At 47.1% G+C, this 24,324-nt stretch overlaps 1 long non-coding RNA gene across 1 annotated transcript; it reads right to left on the reverse strand.

Moving 5' to 3' along the window:
* Positions 1 to 630: 630 nt before the first annotated feature.
* On the reverse strand, positions 631 to 24,220 carry LOC132659381 (uncharacterized). The gene is made up of 2 exons (XR_009599749.1): positions 24,128 to 24,220; positions 631 to 3,918 (listed from the first exon to the last, which is right to left on the reverse strand). It is a non-coding gene; the product is annotated as an uncharacterized LOC132659381 (long non-coding RNA).
* Positions 24,221 to 24,324: the final 104 nt, after the last annotated feature.

The raw sequence follows: 24,324 nt of genomic DNA on the forward strand, positions 1-24,324 counted from the left end.
TACACAGTTTGGTTTAATCTTAGCTTGTGGTGGGGATGATGAGATATACACTTAAAGTCTCTAATGAGGTACCTGCATTTCTGATGGGACCAGGACCGGCAGTTGGTCAGTACACCAACAGGGCAGAATAAACTTGAAAGTCATCAAAAATGCTTACCTATTCTTAAACATCTTATTTTAATTTAAAATGTATACTTATTCATCCATATTTTGAGTAGTTGTACTTGATGAGAGCTCCACATGACATGCACCCTAATGAAGTCATTTTTCTAAAATGAATTTGTTAGTAATGCCCTGGTGTCCAGTGGTTGGGACTCCACCCTTTCACCACCAAGGGTGTGGGCTCAGACCCTGGTTGTGGAACTAGGGTCCCTCACACCACACAGTGTGACCAAATAAAAATTTTAAAAATAAATAAAACTGGGCTTCCCTGGTAGCTCAGACTGAAAAGAATCTGCCTGCAATGCCAGAAACCCAGGTTCGATCCCTGGGTCGGGAAGATCCCCTGGAGAAGGGAATAACAACCCCCTCCGGTATTCTTGCCTGGAGAATTCCATGGACAGAGGAGCCTGGCAGGCTATAGTCCACGGTGTTGCAGAGTTGGACATGACTGAATGACTAACACATTGCTTGTTTCTAGAGGATGCTGTTTACACCCACATATTTTATTGCATTACATATAATTAAACAATATAATTAAAATAGGAGGTGCTACTGGGGTAAACAGGTTTGGGAAGAAGCAGCTGCCTCTTGATAAGCATGCAGCTCTGGTGCCAGGTGCAGGGACAGTGGTGTGAGCACTTCGGGGAGTAGCCTGCTGGCCGTGGACTTTCAGCCTGCACACGGCTTTCAGAGTGAGAGTGTCCATTCATCCGTCAAGTAGAACTCGTTTGAGTTCCACTCACCATAGAGAAAGAGGAAATGAATACAATCAGTTGCCTATTACATACCAAGCACTGGACACATATTTTCTGATCTAAACTTCACAGCTGCTAGTTTAGATACAACTTATTACCTCCATTTCACAGAAAAGGAGCTGAAGGTTCCATATCTTAGGTACTTTGCCCCAACAGCAGGAATTTCAATGCTCATCTGCCTGGTTCCATAACTTCAGCCCTCTTCACAGAGGGAAAGCAAGAAGGTTCACCCACAGAGCTGATTCAGTGTTTGGTCAATGATAAAAGATTCTTGGTGCTCTGTTGTAGAAGTGCTGGCCGCCGAAGTCCACAGAGTGTGTGGCAGGATACAGAAGCTCCCACACTTGGAATGAACAGTCTTCTCCAAACTGCCAATTCGTAGGCACCTACAATGGGCACTGGGCATCATTGCTCATCAAACAGCCTCCTTGTTAGGCGTGGTCATTAAAAAAAAAATAATTTGTTTATTTATTTATTTATGGCTGTGCTGGGTCTTCTTTGTTGCTCAGGCTTTTCTCTAGTTGTGGCGAGTAGGGGTTACTCTCTAGTTGCCGTGCGCTGGCCTCTCATTCTGGTGGCTTCTCTTGTTGCAAAGCACAGGTTCTAGGGTGCTCAGGCTTCAGTAGTTGTAGCTCATGGGCTCAGCAGCTGCGGTTCCTGGGCTCTAGAACACAGGCTCAGTAGTTGTGAACCACGGGCTTAGTTGCTCTGGAGCATGTGGGATCTTCCTGGATCAGGGATTAAACCATGTCTCCTGCATTGGCAGGCGGATTCTCTACCACTGAGCCACCAGGAAAGCCCTCAGGCATGGTCTTGCTGGCCAATCACATTGACCACTGCCTGGGCCCTTCCAGTTGTTAAATATTTTGAACATCACTGCTGGTCACCCCAACACCAAACCCCAACAAACTGCACTTCACAAGTAGGCTCCAGAAAGATGAATAAGATCAAAGAACTGAATGCAACCCTGAACTCAACTCCCTTGGAGAGGATTTTGGGCAGTCCACACCAAGTGAGCATGAGCCACCCAAGCCATTTACTCCTTTGCCAGGGCTCACCCAGCACAGAATAAGGCTTTTGCTGGCTGCCTCGTGGTCATCCAGTGAGGCAGGGCTTGGGGAAAAGGACTTCACAGTCTGGGGGGACAGACAAATGGATGATGAAAATTGAGGACAGGAAATGATTGGGCAGAGGTAAGCCAAAGGGGCTCCCATAAAGCACCTACTAAGGTGCTGTATAATTGTCCACTGTCCACTGTCTGGGTGGAGGGACAAGAGTGCCTGGCGGAGTCTGGAGGGACCAGAAGTCAGCCAGAAGAGGATGCTGATCACGGGTCTAACAGCATAGCTGGAGCTGGTGCAGAGCCTGGAGCCTCAGGACACAGACATGGACAGTGTGTGAGGAGACGGATGAGGGAGGGCGGAGAAGAGGGCCGGCTCTGCACACCTGCCGGATGCTCTCTGCCAGGTCCTGGAGGGCAAGACTGCAGCAGTGTCCCATCCCCACCCCCAGGGCCCATAAACTCTGGGGCATCCTCAAATTTCAGCTCAGAAATCACTTTCAGGATTTCTCTGGTGGTCTAGTGGTTAAGACCTCGCCTTCCAATGCAGGGGATGTGGGTTTGACCCTTGGTGGGGGAGCTGATTCCACGTGCCTTGTGGTCAAAAAAAACAAAACATAAAACAGAAGCGATATTGTGACCAATTCAATAAAGGCTTTTAAAAAATGGTCTACATTTTTAAAAAAGTCATTTTCTCATGGTCCTTCCTCCCGCCTGACTCCCTTGCTCCAAGGGGCCAGAGACTGGAGACTGTTTGTTCACCACCCTGCTGCCTGGGGCCAGCACGTGTGTTGAGTGAGTGAGGACACAGGTCATCAAGGGTGTTATGAGTCATGAGTGGAGCTGACAGGTGTACCCAAGTCATGGGCAATCACGAAGGGTTTCCAGAAGGACAGTGAGAGGCTTGTAAATGAACTTAGGGAGCTGACTCTTACAGCCGAATCGAGGATAGATGGGAATCGGGTGAGGACGGGAATAAGGGGAGCCATTAGAGGTCATGTGATCACCCAGGAGCGCCATGGGGCCCCACGGGCTGACTGAACCACAGGGCGACAGGGGCGGGTACCCAGCACGACCCAGACTCCGGGCTGGCACTTTACGTACTTGAGGTCATCTGATCCTCGCTATGACCCCAGGAGGTGGATTTACTATTTATCATTGTGTCGAAGCTGAAACTCCAATACTTTGGCCACCTGATTTGTAGAACTGACTTATTTGAAAAGGCCCTGATGCTGGGAAAGAGTGAAGGTGGGAGGAGAAGGGGATGACAGAGGATGAGACGGTTGGATGGCATCACTGACTCAATGGACATGAGTTTGAGTAAACTCCGGGAGTTGGTGAGGGACAGGGAGGCCTGGAGTGCTGCAGTCCACGGGTTTGCAAAGAGTCGGATACGACTGAGTGACTGAACTGAACTGAACTATAAGCACTGCTGGTGAAACAGTCCAGAGACACCAAATAACTTGCAAGGTCATTCGATAAGGAGTGGCAAGTGCCTAAATCAGAGATGCCTACATGCTGCCTGCCTGCCTGCGGCTGAATGTTGGCAGGTGGGCACAGGTTGAGAGAGAGCCAAGGGGCATCTTTCTAGCCAGGCCAGGTCTGGGTGTCCTGTGGTGAATGCGCTGGGTGCCCGGGAGTGTGTGGGACACCCCTCCCTGTTCCTCTCGCCCATTTGCCTCAGGTGTCTTCACGTTGATGACAAGAGACGGAGCTCAGATGTTGGAGTCGCCTCTAAGAAGAGAACTGGTCCTGGCCTGACCCTCCACTCCTTGTGAATCATGGCAGTGAAATTGGAACACACCGGGCTCCATGGGCAGAAGCAGTAGGAAGAGTGTCAGTGCCGATGCCCAGCATACCCGGCCATCACAGAGCCGTCCAGCTCTGCAGGCGAGTGATGGCGACGTGCTCCGACAAATAGTGTTTATGTTTGGAATCCAGCTGTTGAGAAAGAGAACAACCGGGATCAGGCGCTTTAGGCACCTCTAAGACATGTTTTCAGATTTCAGAAAACCATGTGAACCACGCTGTTTCAACTGCTTCCCTGTGGAAGTCGCAGACTGAAGCTTCTTTGTTCCTGCCGAATGACTCATGGATGCCCTTTCAAAGAGGACGAAGCAGACGTGTTCTGGTGAGGAAAATACATAAAGAATGCAGTGCATTTTCCCAAATAGCTGTCAGACCATCTGGTTTAGGCCAATAAGAGCAAAGCCTCTGAAGCTCTCAGGCTGACCTCCCCCGTGAGGGCCTCGTCCTGAGCCTGGGCCCCCAGGGACAGACTGACCAGGACGAGAGAGGGAAGACCAGCTTCCCCAGGGTTATTAGTGTTTCCGGGGTTCTATTTGAAGGGATACCGCCTGTTCTTCTGGAACGTTGTTTTTCTGGGTGGTCATTCTCAGTAGCAAGGAGATAATAATAATTAACTCCTTTTATTGTAATAATTATTATTACACAATAATTATTATATTAATAATTAATTGTATATATTTTATATAAAATATAATAATTATTATTATATTACCTCCTAATTATTGTAATAATTGTAAGAAGCTAAGGACATACTTTTACAGCTCTCCCTATGTGATAAACATGGTCTATGTACAATAATTCCTTTAATTCTCATAGCCTTCCAGATGAAAAGCTAAGGCTCAGAGACAGTAAGTCACTTGCCCAAGGTCACACAGTGAGTAAGTGACATGTACTGTGTGTGCTGAGTTGTGTCTGACTCTTTGTGATCCCATGGACTGTTTGTTGCCTGCCAGGCTTCTCTGTCCACAGAATCTCCAGGCAAGAATACTGGAGTGGGTTGCCATTTCCTACTCCAGGGGATCTTCCCGACCTAGGGATCGAACCCACACCTCTTATGTCTCCTTTATTGGCAGGAGGATTCTTTACCACTGAGCCACCTGAATCAATGGCACAGCTGGGCACCAACAGGTGGTCTGACCCCTTCCAGCATCTCTGCGTCTCCAGCCTTGGTGTCTACCTTCCACATCTGGCCTCAGGCACCCTGGGCTGCAACAGCCTCCTCTGAACCCGCTGGCTCGATTGATCTCAACCTTGGTATACTTAGGCCTTCTAGTTGTACAAGCCTATGGAGAAGGCAATGGCACCCCACTCCAGTATTCTTGCCTGGGAAATCCCATGGACAGAGGAGCCTCGTAGGCTACAGTCCATGCGGTCACTAAAAGTCGGACACGACTGAGCGACTTCACTTTCACTTTTCACTTTCATGCATTGGAGAAGGAAATGGCAACCCACTCCAGTGTTCTTGCCTGGAGAATCCCAGGGATGGGGGAGCCTCGTGGGCTTCCGTCTATGGGGTTGTGCAACGACTGACGTGACTTGGCAGCAGCAGCAGTTGTACAAGCCTATAAATTCTCTTTTGTATGTTTAAGTTCTTTAGAATTGGATTTTAAATCTCTCCAACATAAAGAGTTCTAATAAAGAAATATCCTATAAAGTGTGTAGAATGCCAGACTCAGCAGCTTGGACACTGACTTGTTGGCAGTGGGAGCCTCTGGAGGTTTTGAGTCAACAAGCTCCTCCTTTGGTTTACACTAATGCTCAGAAAACATTTGAGCACCACCAGGGTACCCCTGGGCTGGATCATCTGCTGATAAATACACATGATCCTCACCCCGAGGAAAACACTGTTAAATTCTCCCTTAAGTGATGCTTGACAATGTCTTGCATTGTGTAAGCGCTTGTTGACCTAACACACTTGGCTCACAATGGTGGCAAAATGGTGCTATTGGAAGGACGAATGGTCCCTGTACCAGGGGGTAAATGTCTGGGTGGCCTGGACGTGGTGGGGATACCGTCGGGGGCTGCTGTTGGTGGGGGGCGTTCCTGAGCAGAGACGAGAATGCAGGAAAGTAGGGGCAGCCTGGAAACCATCGACTGGGCAGGAAGATTGAGGACGAGCTGAGCAACTGGATGTGGAAGCAGAGAAAAGAAAAAGGAGACGGGCGTGGGGAGAATGGGATGCTGTGACTAGCAGGGCGTCGGGAGTGGAAGCTGGTTTGAGGGGCTGGCAAGGAAGACTGAGCTCAGTTAGACAGGTGGAGTGTGAACACCTGCTCCAAAGCAGTGGGAAAGGCCACCGGGTGCCCTCCAGGGGGAGGGGGAGGAGTGGTGGAATTCTGGAGCAGGTCAGACCCACAAGACCTGGATCTGAGTCCCAACTCGGTGCTCTCTTTGCTCTGTGGCCGCAAGAGCATCACTTAATCTTTCTAAATTTCAGAGAGGATAGTGGTGCCCTCCTTACTCCACATGTGCATGGGCAGACTGAGTGAAATGATGTCAACGGTGTCACACTAAGGACAGGGTAGTTATTAGCGTTATTCCAAAAACTGATAGGGGAATTGCCTGGTGGCTCGGTGGTAAAGAATACGCCTGCCAGTGCAGGGGACACGGGTTTGATCCTTGATCTGGCGATGAGCTCACATGCAGTGGAACGACTGAGCCCATACTGAGCCATGCTCTGCTCTAGGCTCCGGGAACCAGAACTGCTGAAGCCCCTGTGCCTGGAGCCAGTGCTCCACAGCAAGAAAAGTCACTGCAAGGAGAAGCCTGTGCACTGCAACCAAAGAGCAGCCCCCACACAGCAGCAAAGGCCCAGCACAGCCAAAAATAAAGATATTAGTAAAAAAAAAAAAAAGATTTAAATTAAAGAAAAATTGATAGGAGAGTTCCTTGGTGGTCCAGTGGTTAGGACTCGGGGCTTTCACTGCCACGGGGCCAGGTTCAACCCCTGGTTGGAGAACTAAGATCCTATAAATAAAATCGATAAACTGTGAAAAAGCATTAAAAACTGTGTGCCAGTGTAAACGGTTATCAACTCTTTGGATTAGAAGTTCAAGATCATCAAATCCTCCCTGGATAACTGTCACAACAGAGACAGTAGGGATTTGGGGCCTAAACAGTGGAAATAATGACTTTGGGTCTCAGTCTGACCCCCGCACTGGGATAAAAGCTTGAATATGCACTTTCTCTCACCCACTGAACTGCCATCCCAAGCAGAGCCTGTCACTAATGAAAGAGACAGGCATGGACTCCGGCGTTTCAAAACTTCATCTGGAACAATGAACAGAAGTCAATTATCTAGCGCCAGAAATCGCTTCCCAGATGATTGATGGAGCTATTAGCAGGTCCTTTGCAGGCCCTGCTGCTACCTCCGGGCTGTGCGGTCCGACAGCAGCAGCCTGACCCTCCCCAGAGCCCCCCATCTGGGACCAGTCCGCCCCTTGGCATGGAGCTTCCCAAGGTCAAGTGGGCCCAGGGTGGCTCTGCCACGAGCCCACGAGCCACCTCTGTGCCCGAGCCAGGCTGTGTTCTCTAGTCTGACTTGCTCGGTAATCTGGGCTCAGCACAGAACAGTTAAAACCAGAACTTCCACAGCATGGGGAAGCAAAAACGGTATCTGTCCCCAGGGGCTTCCCTGATGGTTCAGCAGTAAAGAACCCACCTGCCAATCCAGGAGACGCTGGTTCCATTCCTGCATTGGGAAGAAGGAAATGGCAACCCACTCCAGTATTCTTGCCTGGGAAATCCCCTGGACAGAGGAGCCTGGCGGGCTACAGTCCATGGGGTCGCAGAGAGCTGGACACGACTTAGCAACTAAACCACCATCATCTGTCCCTGGTGCCAGCTAAGAGCAGCTTCTCAGCCAGCCCCTTGGAACAGATGTGACATCTCAGGGGCGGAACAGGCATGCCAGGTCCAGCATAGGTCAGACTGTTCTGAAAAGCAGCCATCTGATATTTAGATTCTCTCTGACTGACCTTCAGCCTTCCAGAAAGATGCCCAGTGGGTCTAGAAATTTGTGAGGAGACAGAGGAAGGCTGAGTTGATGAGTGACCCCTGCTTTTCCCAGGAGGAAGCAAAGTTCTGGGAGTCATGGTGGGTGAACTCAGATGCACCTTCTTCCCAGGTACGCACCCTAGCACAGGCGGTGCTGGTGGTGAAGAACCTGCCTGCCAAAGCAGGAGACCTAAGAGACACGGGTGAGATTCCTGGGTCGGGAAGATCCCCTGGAGGCGGGCGTGGCCACTCACTCCAGTATTCTTGCCTGGAGAATCCCATGGACAGAGGAGCCTGGCGGGCTACAGTCTGTGGGCTCTCAAAGAATCAGACACGACCAAGCGACTAACACTATTACCACTACTAACCCATGTAAAGTGAATGGCAAATGAGAAGGCCCCACAAAGATGCTCCATAATTATGTTGGGTGACAGAATAAAGGATTGAATGAGTGAATATATCTCCGTTTTCACCAATGAGTTTTCACTTGCAGCTCCAGCAGGTGTGTTTACTGCTTTAAAGTCTCTGGAGTCCCAGGCCCCAGCTCTGATTTCAGAGCTGCAAATCAAACAGCTCTGCCTGACTCCTCTTAAGACCCTTTCAAAAGAGCCAGCTGTCTCCTTACATCAATCAATCCTAACTAAAAACTGCCAGAAGCTACTTGCAAATAATCAAGTCATCATCCACACCAAGTTTCTAACCTCTTCACTGAAGACCTACTCCTGGGACTTCCATGGTGATCCAGGGTTCAAGACTCTTCACTCCCAGTGCAGGGGGCCTGGGTTCAATCCCTATCAGGGAATTAGATCCCACTTGCCCAGCTGAGAGTCCAAATGCTGCAACTAAAGATCCTGCAGGCCGCAATTAAAACAAACAAACAAAAGATCCCACGTGCCCCAACTAAAACCCAGAGCAGACAAGTCAATAATATAAATATTAATAATCATAAAGACTTATGCCTTCTAGAGCCATTCAGTGCCTGGCGGGGAAAGGGACCACTTCAGAGACACTACTGCCTCCAGAACCGTGCCCTCAAAGAGTCGAATAAATTTGCAGAATGGTAGTGACCGACAGGAAAGGTCCTGAGCTCGGAGCCGCACAACAGGCCCTGGGCCCCTTCAATGAAAACAATTTTAAATTCGACTATCTGACCAGGCCTCTGCCCAAATTGAGGTACAAAGTCGAGGGGTTCCACATCAGAGAAGACTAGTGGAGGCTATAGAGACCACGTTCCTTCAGGAGCATTTGCCAAGACGTGCTGCGTGGGAAAGAGAAAAGGGACCGGCAAACCTGTGAGGTTTCTGGGCCCAGGACGACAGGGACCTCCAGTGGGGAGGGAAGGACTTGATATGGAGGGAGTCAGGGAGGTCTGGAATCTCAACTTTTCTTTTTTTTTTTTTTTTTTTGCCTCTGGTGTAAACTCACACATTCAAAGCATACTTAACACATTTAAGGCCACTACTAAATGCTGGGTCTCAGGGATATAAAGCTGAAAGGAAAACAGACTGAATTCCCTTTATAAACACACGGCCTAGTAATGGGAACAGACGTGATGTTTTTCCAGTAGTCAGGGACGGATGTTAGAGTTGAACCATAAAGAAGGCTGAGCGCCGAAGAATGGATGCTTTTGAACTCTGGTGCTGGAGAAGACTCTTCAGAGTCCCTTGGACAGCAAGGATATCAAACCAATCAATCCTAAAGGAAATCAACCCTGAGTATTCATTGGGAGGACTGATGCTGAAGCTCCAATACTTTGGCCACCCTATGTGAAGAGCCAGTTCATTGGAAAAGACCCTGATACTGGAAAAAATTAAGAACAGGAGGAGAAGGAGATGACAGAGGATGAGGTGGTTGGATGGCATCACTGACTCAATGGACACAAGTCTGAGCAAACTCCAAGAGATAGTGAAGGACAGGGAAACTTGGTCTGCTGCAGTCTATGGGGTCACAAAGAGTTGGACTGAGTGATTGAACAACAAAAAAGGAACTACATGCTATGGGAGCAAAGATGGAGATACGCCCAACTCCACCTGGATGGAGGGAAGGGGTGGGCTCTGACTTTTAAGGATTATGAACTGAGCTATGAAAGACAGAAGGGACTTACTAAGTAGACAAGAGCCATGGGGCATCCCAGAGACAGGAAAAGGCTTCTGCTGAGACCCGAATGTGGTTCAGCACCTTGGGGTGCTATCAGTGGTTTGACCCATTCCCTAAAGTCAGCCAGAGAGATCTTTCAAAAATCAAGTCTGCTTTAAATGGTTCTGTGGCTCTCTATTCCTCTAGGTAACGTTACAAAGTCCTTAATATGGAATCTTCTGAGCTCTTCCATGACCAAGAAGACCCACGGGCCTCTCTAGTTTTCTCTCTCGTCACTGAGAGGCCACACTTCCCTTTAGTTACTTGAGAACACTCAGATCTCTCATCTGTGATCCTTCACATATACAGGCTCTCACCACCAACTTCCAACTCACATTCATCATTTCTCTCACCACCAACTTCCAGCTCACATTCATTTCTCATTCATTCCTTTGGATCAGAGGGATCCCTGCTTTTGAGGTCAGGTGATGTCCATCTGCTGTGCTCTAGCAAAGTGCCTGTTGAACTCAGTGAAGTATATACCTTCATGTTCAAATCCTGTGCTCTGCCTTTGATTGCCAGCTCTAGGGGACCAGGGACTGTGGGTGCCTCGCTCGCACCACTGGATTATCAGAGTCCAGCACAGGATCGGATATACGACAGGAACTCGAATGAAGGAATGAGTCAAGTGTGATTGCATCTCTGGATGTATGTGAGGCTTGATGAGAGATTAGGCTGAACAGTTACATAGTCTAGATTGTGAAGGACCCTATACAGTACACCAAGGAATCTGGGTTTTATTCGCAGACTGTGGGAAGCCGTTACTAGACTGGCATTTTTAAAAGGTCATTTTCGGAAAGATAACCCTGGTTCCCATGTAAACAGGAGAGGGACTTTTTGATCCCTGGGGTGGGAAGGTCCCCTGGAGAAGGAAATGGAAACTCGGTCCAGTATTCTTGCCTGGAGAATCCCATGGACAGAAGACTCTGGCAGGCTATAATCTCTGGGGTTGCAAAAAGTTGGACACAACTTAGCGACTAAGCACAAATGCACACAAGCACCCTGGGCCGAAGACAGGAGGACTTGTCATAAAGCCCATTCTTCATGCACGGACAGAATGAGGACCTGAATTAATGAAGGATGAGGCGGGTACTGATATTAAACAGGTGGAAGCATCAGCATCGGGCGACTGACTGAATATGTGGGATGAGGAAGGAGAGGATTTAGTTTCTGTTTGGACAACTAGATGAAGAAGAGCAAGTTAAATGAACAGAATCATGAATTGAATTGTCTTTTTGCTTTGGGTTAGCATTCATTGGGGCCTGAATCAAAGAAAGCCATCTTTCCTCTGGTTTGGGGTTAGCCTTTCTAAGCAAGGAGGTGAGGAGGTCTGGCTTTTAGTATTGCAAGAGACTCTTACACTCAAGAAGTGTGAAGACTACTTATTTAGCCTGCAAGCCAGGGGTCTCTGGAGCCCTCCTCAAACCATGTGAGTCAGTCCTACCCTGTTTTAGCATCCCTATCTTTGCTATCTGATTCAGGTCTGTAAGCTTTTACTTCTGAGAGCTCCAGGCTGGATTGCAGTGCCAATTTATGGAGCAGGGCACAAAGGAGTCATTGATCAGCTGCTTCTCCTCTCATCAAATCCCTCGGCCTTTCTCTGCTGGGTCCTGTCTCCAGGGTAATGACTCCAGCTGACCCAGTGTGCCCGACCCTGTTTCCGGAAGTCTGGCCTTGTGGGGGGCCTTCTGGCCATGTTGTGGGGGCAGTGCCCAGGGGAGGTTCAGGACAGGACCCTGGTGGAGCCCAGAAGCCCAGGCTCAGAGCTGCTGTGCTCAGAGCTGCTGGAAAATCTGATCAGGGCCTGAGCAAACAACACAGCCCACATCTTGGCATCTGTAAGTGGGACTCACCAAAACACGATGTGGAGTCGGTGAGTGAAGTCAGCTTTGGCTGCAAACCTCGAAAGGGGTGGGTGGGGGCAGAGTCCAGGGAGGAAGGAAGGGACAAAGCAGCACACTTCACCAGGGTGTCACCCTGGTTTGAAAATGAGAACAGAAAAAGGAGCCCTTGAAGGAAGGTCCTGACTCCAGATCCAGAGGCATCAGCCATCGCTCAGCTGGTATCTGCCCAGGGCAGTCCTGAGCACCCTCTGGTCAAGTTAAACGGCATTAGGAAATGACTCACAGCCCCTTTCCAAGGAAAGCCACACATACAGCCTCACAGACACTGGGAATTCCACGGAACAGAGAAAATGAAGTCTCTGTTTAAAGTCATGCCAAGGTCTCTTATATGACTAAGGGTTATTACTTCTGCTTAGAGGCAGCACATGTCTACAGCTCCAGATCCTACAGGCAAACCAACCCCTCCCTGAGTGCCATTTAAGCAAGCACTTTCAGAATGAGTACTGGGCATTCTCAGATCCCGTGGAAACACTTTTGCTCTCAGATCATAATTTTGTCAGGAGTTCTCCAGAGAAAGAGTTATTGTTTTGTGGAGGGGGCTTGCTCACCTCAAACCTCCCCTCTAGGATTTGTTCTGACACAGGCAATGCACTTGAAAATGAGTCCAAAAGTCTTGGTTTTGGGTTTCTCCTTTAAAATGGTAGATGTAGCTTTCCAAACATGCTTTATCTAAAATCTCCTGGAGCTCACATAAAAAATCCAAATTTAGACCCCTTTCCTAAACACTGATTCAGTGGGTCTAGAGTAGGGCCTTCTGGAATATGGATTTTGCTGTTTTTTGCTGTTTTTAAAAAGGATATATAATATATAATGTGAAAGTGTTAGTCGCTCAGTTTAACTCTTGTAACTCCATGGACTTATAGCCCTCCGGGATCCTCTGTCCATGGAATTATCCAGGCAAGAATACTGGAGTGGGTAGCCATTCCCTTCTCCAGGGGATCTTCCTAACCTAAGGATCAAACCTTGGTCTCCTGCATTGCAGGCAGATTCTTTACTGTCTGGGCCACTAGGGAATAATATAATATGTGTATGTTATTGGATTATAATTGCGTTATCATTTTGTGTTAGTTTCTGCTACAACAAAGTGAATCAGTTATGTGTATACATATATCTCCTCCCTCTTGAACCTCCCTCCCACCCATCCCATCCCCCCCCCCCACCCCATCCCTCTAGGTCATCACAGAGCTGAGTGCCCTGTGCTATATGCAGCTTCTGACTATTCGTCTTACACATGGCCATGTATATACATCAGTGCTACTCTCCCAGCTCATCCCCCGCTCCCCTTCCCCTGTGGTATCCACGTGTCCTGACTCTACATCTTCATCTCTATTCCTGCAAACAGGCTCATCTGTACCATTTTTCTAGACGGAATCTGGGTTTTTTAAAGGGTCCCTGGAAATGCTTGGGATTAGGCAAGTAAAAGCACTGTTTTTGAGTCATGGGCTCTGGTAGAGCGTTTGGGCCACCCCACGGTCATTCCTACCGCACCCTGGACAGGTAAGCAATGACCAAATGAGAAGAGCATGCCGACTTGGGTGACCAGAAGGTGACGTGGGGACAAGAGGCAGGAATGCTCCTGGGGGAGGGAAGCGGTGCCAGGACAGGGTGGAGAGGCAGAGGGACTTTTGCCAAGCATTCTGCATTTCCTCAAAGTTCACAAGAAGATCATTTCTGAATAAGATGTTCTAAATAAGGCTGCATCTGCCAGGATTATGAATCACCACCACAGGATTGTTTGGACAGGACCTGTTTGGGATGTAGCGACAGGATGGAATTAATAGACTGTCTGGAGAGTTGGGAGAAAATGTAATTATCGGGGAGGTTTCATTGGTACTGGATGCCCAGACCACAGGCACCAATCATAGATTTTGCATGTGACCTTGAACTCCTGTTACATAGACCGCAGAACGCCTCTGTGAAGGGCTTGTGTTTGCTTCTGTGCACAAAACCGGGGCCCCTGTAGACACCACTTCACCATCATCTCTGCATCCCTGGGCCCAGCACAGCACAGGACACACCATCCATGAGTGCCGCCAAATGGTTTTGCACAGCATCTTGTTGTATCTTTTTTAACCATACATCTCCTGGCATTGTGATGAAGCCATCTGACTCATGGCCAGAGCGAGATTTGATTCTGATTTTCTCTATAAAGCATCAGGAAATGCTTAGACCTGTGGCATTTCAGAGACTTATTCTTAAGTCTTTCTGTATTCACTTCAGACTCAACGCTGACTCAGGTCCGTCCCTTCAAACGGATGTGCTGAGAAACACCCCCAGACACAGATTTAATAACCCAACAGCCTGGAAGCTCAAGGGTGGGCTTCTTCCTGGGGAATCTTCGCTCTCTTTCTCCAACTCGGCAACATGCCCTTTTGTCCCAGCTGGAACATGTTGCTGAAACACCAAGTAGTGTGAGCCTTCTTTGACAGCTTCAATTATCAGCTCAAGGAATAAAAACAAAAGGCAGGAAGAGGTGTCAGAGGCAGAAAAGCAGCACAGAGTTGGTCCTCCTGTGGCATGAAAAGTGTGAAGGGATGTGTTTTTCTTCTAAGTTTTAGTTCTCTTTTGGGAGTTTGATTGTTGAGGGGCATGATAAAGGTCTTATTGGACCATTTAGAAAAATAAATGACTCAAAGATTTATCCATGATAGAATCACACTATGTTTTCGAGGGTAAAATGTATGGACTAGTAATGATTTTATTGAGCAACTACTGTGTGGCTGGGGCTTCCCAGGTGGCTCAGTGGTAAAGAATCCCCTGCCAATGCAGGTGATGAGGGTTCAGTCCGTGGGTTGGGAAGATTCCCCTGGAGGGGGAAATGGCAACCCACTCCAGTATTCTTGCCTGGAGAATCCCATGGGCAGAGGAGCCTAGAGGGCTACAGTCCATGGGGTCACAAAAGAGTCAGACACAACTCAGTGACTAAACAACACACTGTGTGCCTAGATAATCTCTAATTCTTGAACATTCCTGCTAGATTCCTTTTCCCATATCTGCATCTTTTCAGTGGAGAAGTTAAGGCAATTTGCTCAAAGTAACAGAAAGTTGGAGAGCCAGGATCTGAAGTTTGGACCCAAATCCTAAATTACACTTTTGGAAAATGTCTTCAACACTTTTTATAATTTTAATTTGTGTTTTGCTTTGGTAATTTATTCACATACCATACAACTCAACCATTTAAAGTATACAATTCAATTATCTTTAGCATATTCACAGTTGTACAACCATCACCACAAGCAATCTTAGAACATTTCCATCACCCATATGCAGGTCAGGAAACAATTGTTAGAATTGGACATGGAACAACAGCCTGGTTCCAAATAGGAAAAGGAGTACGTCAAGGCTGTATATTGTCACCCTGCTTATGGAACTTATATGCAGCGTACATCATGAGAAACACTGGGCTGGAAGAAGCACAGCTGGAATCAAGATTGCCGGGAGAAATATCAATAACCTCAGATATGCAGATGACACCACCCTTACGGCAGAAAGTGAAGAGGAACTAAAAAGCCTCTTGATGAAAGTGAAAGTGGAGAGTGAAAAAGTTGGCTTAAAGCTCAACATTCAGAAGATCATGGCATCTGGTCCCATCACTTCATGGGAAATAGATGGGGAAACAGTGGAAACAGTGTCAGACTTTATTTTTGGGGGCTCCAAAATCACTGCAGACGGTGACTGCAGCCATGAAATTAAAAGACACTTACTCCTTGGAATGTAATGGTCATCTGAGTTAAATTCACCCATTCCAGTCCATTTTAGTTCGCTGATTCCTAGAATGTCGACATTCACCCTTGCCATCTCTTGTTTGACCACTTCCAATTTGGCTTGATTCATGGACCTAACATTCCAGGTTCCTATGCAACATTGCTCTTTACAGCATCGGATCTTGCTTCTATCACCAGTCACATCCACAACTGGGTATTGTTTTTGCTTTGGCTCCATCCCTTCATTCTTTCTGGAGTTATTTCTCCACTGATCTCCAGTAGCATATTGGGTACCTAATGACCTGGGGAGTTCCTCTTTGGTATCCTATCATTTTGCCTTTTCCTACTGTTCATGGGGTTCTCAAGGCAAGAATACTGAAGTGGCTTGCCATTCACTTCTCCAGTGGACCACATTCTGTCAGGCCTCTCTACCATGACATGCCCATCTTGGGTTGCCCTGTGGGCATGGCTTAGTTTCATTGAGTTAGACAAGGCTGTGGTCTTAGTGTGATTAGATTGACTAGTTTTCTGTGAGTATGATTTCAGTGTGTCTGCCCTCTGATGCCCTCTTGCAACACTTACCATCTTACTTGGGTTTCTCTTACCTTGGCGTGGGGTATCTCTTCATGGCTGCTTCAGCAAAGCACAGCCGCTGTTCCTTACCTTGGACGAGGGATATCTCCTTACCGCCACCGTTCCGGACCTTCAACGTAGGATAGCTCCTCTAGGCCCCCCTGTGCCTGCGCAGCCACCACTCCTCGGGTTGCTCCTCCCGGCTGCTGACCCTGGCCTCGGGCTCGGGGTGGCTCCTCAAGGTCACCGCCCCTGGCCTTGGGCCCGAGGTGGCTTCTCCTGGCCGCCCCTGATCTCAGACGTGGGGTAGCTCCTCCCCGCTGCTGCCACCGACCTCAGACGCAGGATAGCTCCTCTTGGCCGCCGCCCCTGACCTCGGACGCAGGGTAGCTCCTTCTCGGCCACGCTTAGTGATAGTGAGCCGGCTCGCAGCCACCTGCGCTCAGATGACCATTACATCTACTACTGCAGGCAGGAATCCCTCAGAAGAAATGGAGTAGCCATCATGGTCAACAAGAGAGTCTGAAATGCAGTACTTGGATGCAATCTCAAAAACGACAGAATGATCTCTGTTCGCTGGAGATTTCTGATCTCTCCAAGCCAAACCATTAAATATCACAGTTATCCAAGTCTATGCCCCAACCAGTAACGCTGAAGAAACTGAAGTTGAACAGTTTTACGAAGACCTACAAGATCTTTTAGAACTAACACCCAAAAAAGATGTCCTTTTCATTATAGGGGACTGGAATGCAAAAGTAGGAAGTCAAGAAACACCTGGAGTAGCAGGCAAATTTGGCCTTGGAATGCAGATTGAAGCAGGGCAAAGACTAATAGAGTTTTGCCAAGAAAATGCACTGCTCATAGCAAACACCCTCTGCCAACAACACAAGAGAAGACTCTACACATGGACATCACCAGATGGTCAACACTGAAATCAGATTGATTATATTCTTTGCAGCCAAAGATGGAGAAGCTCTATACAGTCAACAAAAACAAGACCAGGAGCTGACTGTGGCTCAGATCATGAACTCCTTATTGCCAAATTCAGACTTAAACTGAAGAAAGTAGGGAAAACCGCTAGACCATTCAGGTATGACCTAAATCAAATCCCTTATGATTATACAGTGGAAGTGAGAAATAGATTTAAGGGTCTAGATCTGATAGAGTGCCTGATGAACTATGGAATGAGGTTCGTGACATTGTACAGGAGATAGGGATCAAGACCATCTCCATGGAAAAGAAATGCAAAAAAGCAAAATGGCTGTCTGAGGAGGCCTTACAAATAGCTGTGAAAAGAAGAGAGGCGAAAAGCAAAGGAGAAAAGGAAAGATATAAGCATCTGAATGCAGAGTTCCAAAGAATAGCAAGAAGAGATAAGAAAGCCTTCTTCAGCGATCAATGCAAAGAAATAGAGGAAAACAACAGAATGGGAAAGACTAGAGATCTCTTCAGGAAAATTAGAGATACCAAGGGAACATTTCATGCAAAGATGGGCTCGATAAAGGACAGAAATGGTCTGGACCTAACAGAAGCAGAAGATATTAAGAACAGGTGGCAACAATACACGGAAGAACTGTACAAAAAAGATCTTCACGACCCAGATAATCATGATGATGTGATCACTAATCTAGAGCCAGACATCTTGGAATGTGAAGTCAAGTGGGCCTTAGAAAGCATCACTACGAACAAAGCTAGTGGAGGTGATGGAATTCCAGTTGAGCTGTTTCAAATCCTGAAAGATGATGCTGTGAAAGTGCTCCACTCAATATGCCAGCAAATGTGGAAAACTCAGCAGTGGCCACAGGACTGGGAAAGGTCAGTTTTCATTCCAATCCCTAAGAAAGGCAATGCCAAAGAATGCTCAAACTACCGCACAGTTGCACTCATCTCACACGCTAGTAAAGTAATGCTCAAAATTCTCCAAGCCAGGCTTCAGCAATACGTGAAACATGAACTCCCTGATGTTCAAGCTGGTTTTAGAAAAGGCAGAGGAACAAGAGATCAAATTGCCAACATCCGCTGGATCATGGAAAAAGCAAGAGAATTCTAGAAAAACATCTATTTCTGCTTTATTGACTATGCCAAAGCCTTTGACTGTGTGGATCACAATAAACTGTGGAAAATTCTGAAAGAGATGGGAATACAGAGCACCTGACCTGCCTCTTGAGAAATCTGTATGCAGGTCAGGAAGCAAGTTAGAACTGGACATGGAACAACAGCCTGGTTCCAAATAGGAAAAGGAGTACGTCAAGGCTGTATATTGTCACCCTGCTGATGTAACTTATATGCAGAATACATCATGAGAAATGCTGGACTGGAAGAAACACAAGCTGAAATCAAGATTGCCGGGAGACATATCAATCACCTCAGATATGCAGATGACACCACCCTTATGGCAGAAAGTGATGAAGAACTAAGGAGTCTCTTGATGAAAGTGAAAAAGTTGGCTTAAATCTCAACATTCAGAAAACGAAGATCACGGCATCTGGTCCCATTACTTCGTGGGAAATTGATGGGGAAACAGTGGAAACAGTGTCAGACTTCACCTTTTTGGGCTCCAAAATCACTGCAGATGGTGACTGCTGCCATGAAATTAAAAGACGCTTACTCCTTGGAAGAAACGTTATGACCAACCTAGATACTATATCAAAAGCAGAGACATTACTTTGCTGACTAAGGTCCATCTAGTCAAGGCTATGGTTTTTCCTGTGGTCATGTATGGATGTGAGAGTTGGACTGTGAAGAAGGCTGAGCGCCGAAGAATTGATGCTTTTGAACTGTGGTGTTGGAGAAGACTCTTGAGAGTCCCTTGGACTGCAAGGAGATCCAACCAGTCCATTCTGAAGATCAGCCCTGGGATTTCTTTGGAAGGAATGATGCTAAAGCTGAAACTCCAGTACTTTGGCCACCTCATGCGAAGAGTTGACTCATTGGAAAAGACTCTGACACTGGGAGAGATTGGGGGCAGGAGAAGAAGGGGATGACTGAGGATGAGATGGCTGGATGGCATCACGGACTCAATGGACGTGAGTCTGAGTGAAGTCTGGGAGATGGTGATGGACAGGGAGGCCTGGCGTGCTGTGATTCATGGGGTCCCAAAGAGTCGGACACAACTGAGCGACTGAACTGAACTGAACTACTGCTTGGAAGGAAAGTTATGACCAACCCAGACAGCATATTGAAAAGCAGAGACATTACTTTGTCAACAAGTGTCCGTCTAGTCAAGACTGTGGTTTTTCCTGTGGTCATGTATGGATGTGAGAGTCGGACTGTGAAGAAAGCTGTGCGCCAAGGAATTGAGACTTTTGAACTGTGGTGTTGGAGAAGTATCTTGAGAGTCCCTTGGACTGCAAGGAGATCCAACCAGTCCATTCTGAAGGAGATCAACCCTGGGATTTCTTTGGAAGGAATGATGCTAAAGCTGAAACTCCAGGACTTTGGCCACCCCATGCGAAAGTTGACTCATTGGAAAAGACTCTGATGCTGGGAGGGATTGGAGGCAGGAGGAGAAGGGGACGACAGAGATGAGATGGCTGGATGGCATCACTGACTCGATGGACGTGAGTCTTGAGTGAACTCCGGGAGTTGGTGATGAACAGGGAGGCCTGGTGTGCTGCAGTTCATGGGGTTGCAAGAAGTCAGACACGACTGAGAGACTGAACTGACTGACTGATCACCCATAAAGAAACCATGTGCCCTCTATCTATCACCCTCCTATTCCTTCAACCTCTCCTGTGCCCTAAGCAGCCAGTAATCTGCTTTTGTCTTTATAGATTTGTCTTCTCTGAATATTTCACATAAAGGGAACCACATAATATGTGGCTGGCTTCTCTCACTTAGCACATTTTCAAGCCTCATTCATGTTGTAGCCTGTATCAGTACTTCATTCCTTTTTACGGCTGAAGAGTATTCTGTTGTTTTAAGAATGGAACTGTGCTCCCTCAAATCCATATGTTGAAATCCTATCCCCTAAAACTTCAGAGTGTGGCTTTATTTGGAAGTGGGATCATTGCAGATATAATTAGCCAAGATGAGGTGGTATGGAGCAGGTGGGTCCATATTCCGGTATGATCAATGTCCTTATAACAAGGGGACATTTGGATACAGAGACATGCACATAGGATGAATAACATGTGAACACAAAGAGAAAGGGAGATGAGTCATGCTCGTACAGCCCAGGGAACACCCGAGATTGCCAGCAACCCACCAGAAGCTAGGAGACAAGCACATCTCCCTCCCAGATATCAGAAGGTCCTACCACAACTTGGTCTTGGACTCAAGCCTCCAGGAGTGTGAGATGATAAATTTCTGTTTTATCCTCCCAGTTTGTGGTTCCTTGTTGCAGAAGCCCTAGCGATCTAATACACATTATATGAACTGACCACATTTTGTTTATCCATGCATCAGTTGTCGGACATTTGAGTTATTTCTACTTTCTGGTTATTATGAATAACCAGGTAAACATGTGTGGACAAGTTTTTGTGCCATTGTTTCTTTTGGGTATATATCTAGATGTGGAATTGCTGGGTCATTTGATAATTGTGTTTAAACTTTTGAGGACTATTTTCCATAGTGACTGCACCATTTTACATTCCCACCTGCAGTATATGAAGGTTTCAGTTTTCTCAATATCTTCACCAACACTTGTTATTATCTGTCTTTTTTTATTATAGCCACCCTGGTAGGTTGGAAATAAATTATACTTTGGTTTTGATTTCCATTGCTCTGATAACTATAATGCCGAGCATCTTTTCATGTGCTTCTTGGCCATTTGTAGATCTGTTTTGGAGAAATAATCTATTCAGATCCTTTGCTCATTTTTAAAACCAGGTTGTCGTCTCATTATTGAGTTGTAAGAGCTTTATATTCCACATTCTAGATACAAAACCTTTATCCGATGTCTACTTGCAAATACTCTTCCACAACTTGTGGATTTTCTTCAATTTCTTGATGTGCCTTTGAAGTACAAAATTTTAAAATTTTGATGAAGCCTAATTTATCCATTGTTAATTAGGGTTTCAGCCCCCTGCTTTGCTGCTACACCCGCCTACAATCATTTTTCCAAGAGCAGTCAGTGATCTTTTTCGTTTTTAAGTATAAAGAAAAGCCTGCCATCCTTTTTGTGCAGGAAAATCTCCAGGATTCTGAGGCTTCACGTGATCTGCCCCCATCCTCCTCCATCACTTCACGTCCTCTCTCTCTCTCTCTCTCTTTTTTGATACTGTTTTGCTCACAACAACCCAGATGCTCTGTCCTTTTTTCTCTAAATGTCTATCCAGTTTCTGCTTTGGGAACTCTGTGTTCACTCTGCCTTTGTAAAAGTCTCCCCTGCTCCTTCTTTTCATTCTGGGCTCAGCTCAACTGTTCCTTTCTCCAAGAAGTCTTTCGTGATTGCCCTCCCTAATGTTGCCAGCCCTCACCCATGCCGGATACTCTTTACTACCTCATCCTGTCCATGTGTGTCAATGGGACTCCCACGAAATTATTTTATTTATGTATTTACGTACTATCTGCCTTTTCCTGCTAGAATCTAAGTATGATAACAGCAGCAACCTTTTCTGGCTTGTTCGCAACTACATCCTAGTTTGGGGGACGGTGTTTAGTCTATGGTAGATAGTAAGTACTTGGAGAAGGAAATGGAAACCCACTCCATTATTCTTGCCTGAAGAATCCCAGGGACAGAGAAGCCTGGTGGGCTGCCGTCTATGGGGCGGCACAGAGTTGGACAAGACTGAAGTGACTTAGCAGCAGATAGTAGGTACTAGCTGAATTACTGAGCAATGGAGTACAACAGCAAGTAGACAGAATGGATGACAGCATGGCTTTTCAGAACTGAAAGGAACCTTCATGAATCTCAGCATTAGAAAGAACCTAAGCCTTTAGGTTTTATCAAGTCCCGTGGGCACGGTATAGTTTACATATTTTGGAATACTGGGCTTCTGACAGGATGGGAAAGCCAGGTTCCTGCTTGTGGTGTATGCATTCTTTGCGTATGCTAGACCATGGCTCCTCAAATTTTAAACAAATGATTTGCGGGTACTGTGAAAGTTCAAACTCTGACTCAGTAGGTCTGAGACTCTGCACTTCTACCAAACTCCCAGCTGATGCTGATGCTGATGCTGCCAGTCAGGGGACTACACTTTGAGAGGTAAAGGTTGAGGGGACAGAGTGCCTTGGTTTATATGCGGCGAGGTCACCCCACCAACCAGGTGGAAACCAGCCACACAGTAGGTCTTCTGGTATTGATATCAAGGGAGGAAGACCAAACAAGTTCATTTCTGAAGAAGTCAGGTCATCAAGCAAACTGCCCCCCACCCCCAAGTCTTGACTTCTCTCTGTGACTGTATGTTTACCAGGATACTCTAGCCAACAGAGAAGGAAAAACCCAGGAGGCTGCCTACATCTTCATCTCTCAAACCTACAGATTTTCCTTGAATTCATATGTCTTCTCTCATTTTGTATATTAGAAGAGAAGCACATCCAAGCAATTCAATTTGTGTTTATTAGGCACCTACTGTGTGCATGTTCTGTGTTTTGGGGCAAAGATAAACCAAGCCTGGCCCCTTCGCCCCCAGGAGCCTAGCCTCTGAAGGCAGTGAGATGAGAAACAAATGCTCTGGTCATGCTATAACGTGGAACTTCCTGTCATGGAAGTATCCAGTTCTTTGGGGGAGGTGAAGCACTTTTTCTTTCCAGGGTGAAGTTAAGGGTCATCAGTGGAATGAAACAAGAGCCCCCATCTTGCCTGGCTAATGCAGTTGCTCCACACGCCAATGAGAGGAGAGAGGGTGGTGGGGAGCACAGGAGAGGAAGGACTGGAGACCTCCGGGTGTTAGGACGCGGCATCAGGCACTTCGTCTCACTTCCGAGTAAGAGCATCAGGCCCAGGTCTAAAGCACAGTGGAAGCATAGGGGAGACGGCTGACCCTGTCTGGAATGTTCAAAAGAGACTTCATGGAGGCGAGGTTTGCCTTTGACCCTGAAAGGTGGCCAGAGGTGTGTCAGATGGACAGAAGATGAGGGCTCCAAGCCAAGCGGCTTGCAGGTGAGGGAACAGTTAATGTTAAGTGAACAGTGAGTTAGGTGTGGCCTGAGGTGGCTGCGGTTGCAGGGTGGTGAGAACCTGGGGAGGCGGGTGGGGAGGGGATGAGGCTGGAGCAGAGAGTAAGCTATGAGAGGCCTTGCTAATCGAGTTAGCACTTGACCTTCTAGGAAGCAGGTTAGAGGCAGAGAACTGTGTTAATTCACCTCATAAAAGGACTCTATGGGCTGAAAAAAATGAGAAGCTTGGTGAGGTTGGAACACGGTCAGCAAACTTCCTCTGTGAAGGGCCAGATAATTACTTAAACATTTCAGATAGGTGGGTTGTAAGTGGGTTGCAACGACTCAACTGCACCATCATCCTGGATAATTTGTAACTGAGTGACTGTGGTTAGGTGCCAATAAAACTGGTTTTTGTTCAGTCACTCAGTCCTGTCAGACTCTTTGAGACCCCATGAACTGCAGCATGCCAGGCCTCCCCGTCCCTTACCGTCTCCTAAAGTTTGCCCAAGTTCATGTCCATTGCATCGCTGATGCCATCCAGCCATCTCACCTCATATCATTTTTCATATCATTTTCATGTATTTAAAAAATATTCTTCTCCTGAGGTTTTTCAACCATTAAAAAAAAATGTCAGTGGCTTCCCTGGTGGCTCAGTGGTAAAAAAAAAAAATCTGCCTGCCAATGCAGGAGACTCGGGTTGTATCCTGATCCAGGAAGATCCCACATGCCGCAGGGCAACAGAGCTTGTGTACCACAACTATTCAGCCTCTGCACTAGAACCCAGAAACCTCAACTCCTGAGTCCACGCACTGCAACTACTGAAGCCCAAACGCTCTAGAGCCTGTACTCTGCAACAAGAGATGATACTGCAAGAAGTCCATGTATCACAACTAGAGAGTAGCCCCCTACTTGCCACCACTAGAGAAAAGTACACGCAGCAAAAAAAGACCCAGCACAGCCAAAAAAAAAAAAAAAAAGTCTTACCATTCTTTCCTTGGGGACAGTACAAAGTCAGGCTGCAGGCCAACCTTATCCCCTGGGTAGTCTGCTGACCTGGCTGGGAGAAGGTTAACAGTCAAGGGAGTCAGGACAGAGCCCGGACACATCAAAGGGTTTAAACTTTATCCTGTGGCCAATGGGGAAGCACTGGAGGGCTTTAGAGCCAGGATTATGTACAAATG

Source organism: Ovis aries, chromosome 3 (genome assembly GCF_016772045.2).
Source record: "Ovis aries strain OAR_USU_Benz2616 breed Rambouillet chromosome 3, ARS-UI_Ramb_v3.0, whole genome shotgun sequence".
Lineage (NCBI taxonomy): Eukaryota > Metazoa > Chordata > Mammalia > Artiodactyla > Bovidae > Ovis > Ovis aries.